General features: G+C 38.6%; 1 protein-coding gene across 5 annotated transcripts in view; it reads left to right on the top strand.

Annotated features, from left to right (window-relative positions):
• Window positions 1-340: 340 nt before the first annotated feature.
• LOC103479254 (casein kinase I) overlaps window positions 341-2,974 on the top strand; it is a 27,094-nt gene continuing 24,460 nt past the window's right edge. For 4 of the 5 annotated variants that reach the window (XM_008433587.2, XM_008433585.2, XM_008433584.2 and 1 more), the window contains exon 1: window positions 341-474. The gene's annotated coding sequence lies outside the window, so the exon portion shown is untranslated. The remainder of the gene's footprint in view (window positions 475-2,974) is intronic. The other variant, XM_008433588.2, reaches the window with a different exon arrangement.

Raw genomic sequence — 2,974 nt, 5'->3', positions numbered from 1 at the left:
ATATATCCGATTGGGAATCAAATGTACTTATCTAAATAATTGTTCCGATAATGAAATTAATTTAATATTTTAAGTTTTACAGTATACAAAAGCACATTATTTTCTTTCGCGGTTATTCTATTTCAAATAAATATACAAGAACAATGAGCCAATACATTAATATAAAAAACTTCCCGAGTAGATCCGTGGATGTGGAAAAAAAAGTTTCAAACAGTTTGTGCCTTACTGTTTTTCTCACACATGCAGGTACGCAAAATGTATGCAGATTTTATTCAGGAACGTTTACGTTCGGTTTTTCTCTCAGGACCGACATTTTCAACTGTATCTACGCAAACAGCGTTAGGCCATTGGCGCAGCTTTGTAGTTGGTTAGCCAAACATGCACAGTAAAAGAGATGATCAGGGAAACGAGTCGAAGAAAACTATCATAGTTAATGTCAAGCAGGAAGTATAAGAACACACACGATCAGTTAAGGTATGTAAGACTTGTTTTTAACTGGTTAAATGTATTGGCAGGAGTGAGTTCGTTGTGTTTCCGTATGATGAGGTATTATAGGTAGAAATTCAGCGGTAGCTAGTGAGCTAGCTAGCTAACATGTTAGCATTTGGTAGGTTCTGACAAGCTACGTTTCACTGCTACCTCAGAAGCTATTGAAAGCTTTATGATTGATAATATAGTTATCCAGCTAAGCAGTTCACAGCCATTTTTTCATATGGTTCCTGTCTTCCCTTGCGGAACCGTGAGTCATTTTTGCCGCTATATTTTCTCCAGACTGCGACTTTAAATTTGTTTCAATGAATCCTAACATCTTCAGGCCAAGCACAGAAACTGTTGTGGCCTAAAACTCAACTTCCTGTGCTGTTTTCTTTCTGTGTAGTTTGCCGTGAAACAACACAATAAATACGGGGTTTAATGAATAAACAAGTAGCAAATGTTAAGAGCAGGCCTACAGCAGTAGCCAGGCTGAACCTTAATGTTTAGGTGTTCAGCTAACATTAGCTCATAGCACAAACTTTTCGTCTCTAAGTACAAAATAGTACATGCTGATGCGAAAAGTCTGACTTTGGTGCGCGCGCTGGTTCTCCTATTAAGTCGTGTTAGGATGTAATGAAGTCCAGTTGTTCATTGGAGTGCGGGTGGTAAACCAAGGCCATGTTGATGTTCAGTATTTCCCCTGAACATCAGGAGCTCTGATCACCAATGGAAGGGACTCAGTTCAGCGCCGAGCTGCACGTATACATTAGTTTCTGTGTATAGGTTGTAATCAAGCAGTGCGCCATTGCTGCTCAGCACGTGCAAGTTTTTTTTGCCAGTGATTTCCTAGACAAAAGTGAATGTAAGGATTGAATAAGAGGTGAGAGTGTTTTGCTCTCTGCTGATGACATTTCTCCTGTGGTGCTGTTGAATCTGTTGAATCTTCTGCTCAGTAATGTGGGTCAGGCTCTGAGCCAGTGGCATGCTGTGGAAAAAATACTTTTGCTTTTGAGGTTTTGTGCTCTCATGTAGGCGTAAGATTAACTGAATGCAGACTACACATAAAACCACCACTGCTTGGCTCCATGTTGACAGCTCAGTGGAGGCCATGACGCAAAACACAGCAGATAACAAGGCGTTGCACAGTGGGAAGATTCACCACCTTTTAGAGGTGATTTAAAAAATAATAATAATTTAATGTCTTGGTCTGTTTTCCTGCTCATCTTTTAAACAGAAATTAGTTAAGCTGTATATTTTTTATATTCTTAATGTATTTTTCATATAATTTCATATTATTTTCTTTTGCAAAAAGATTACACTGATTTACTGTACTTTAGGACCTTAGACTGTGTTGAAGATTGTGCAATAAGCATGATGCACAAACATCTGCTGTTTTATTTTTATTTAGGCCACATTTATATGAGATCTCCTAATTCGACTATTGTTTGTTTTTTTGTGCTGGGGCACCATGTAGTGAGAGTGAACGTGTCTAACCCTTCCTTAACACTAGCCATAGAACACCATTGATTATCTGTTTTCCTGTGAGTTGCTCAATCTGACAGAGGCTGCAGTGGGAGGGCAGAAACAACAGAGCCTGACCTGCTTTGAAGGGTATAATTAAAGGCTTAGATCTAACTTTAACCAAAGAGCGTTTTTTTGTTGTTGTTTTTTTTTTGACATTTTAATATGAAATCTGATTTTAGTCTACCTGCTTTTTGTTAACTTTCAAGCATCCTAATTTCCCACCTTATTAAATTCAGCTGATTATGGTTCCCTCATTCGCAACGTTGAGATTCTCAAGCAAAGAGCTGATACATCTGCAATGTTGAGGCTTTTTTTATTTTCTTACAAAGTAGTTATTTTCTATGCACAGAATTCCCTAAAAAATTAACTAGTTGCTGCCTTCGTCCTCAGATTTTTGTTTGATCTATTAATAACCCATACCATTACCTGTTGATGATCTGACAAAACTTATATTTTATGTTTGTTTGTTTTTTTCATTAAGCATTTTGATAAATTACATAAACGGTGAGGGAGGGAAGCTTGTTGTTACTATGCTGGTGTCACTGCGTCCTACAGGAGTCACGTTATTCTGTTAATGACATCAGCATGGATGCATTGACAGACTCAACTTCTGTCTCAGACATTTCCTCTTCCTCTTCAGACTTTTGTTTCTCCTTTGCCCTTTCATTAGGCTGGGTTGATTATACTTTCCCCTTATGAATTTGTTTGCAGTTTTTGCTTCACTAAGCTTACAGTGATTAAAGAGTCACTCTCCTGAAGAAGTCGTTCACATGTCAACATAGGTCAAAAACACATCAAAAAAGTAGAGGTGTGCCGATCGATCATAATCGGGCCGATTTCCGTGAAAAAGTGTATGATCGGTGATCAGCGATCATTGGCTATTGTTGTCGATACCGATCACCTGCATCTCATTTCTCAGCCTGCCTGTGCAGCTGGTCTCCTCTTTCCTTCACACTGCGCAAACGCGCAGCAACAA

The sequence above is a fragment of the Poecilia reticulata genome, linkage group LG17, assembly GCF_000633615.1.
Source record: "Poecilia reticulata strain Guanapo linkage group LG17, Guppy_female_1.0+MT, whole genome shotgun sequence".
Taxonomy (NCBI): domain Eukaryota; kingdom Metazoa; phylum Chordata; class Actinopteri; order Cyprinodontiformes; family Poeciliidae; genus Poecilia; species Poecilia reticulata.
This window is presented reverse-complemented; position numbering and strand designations above follow the sequence as displayed.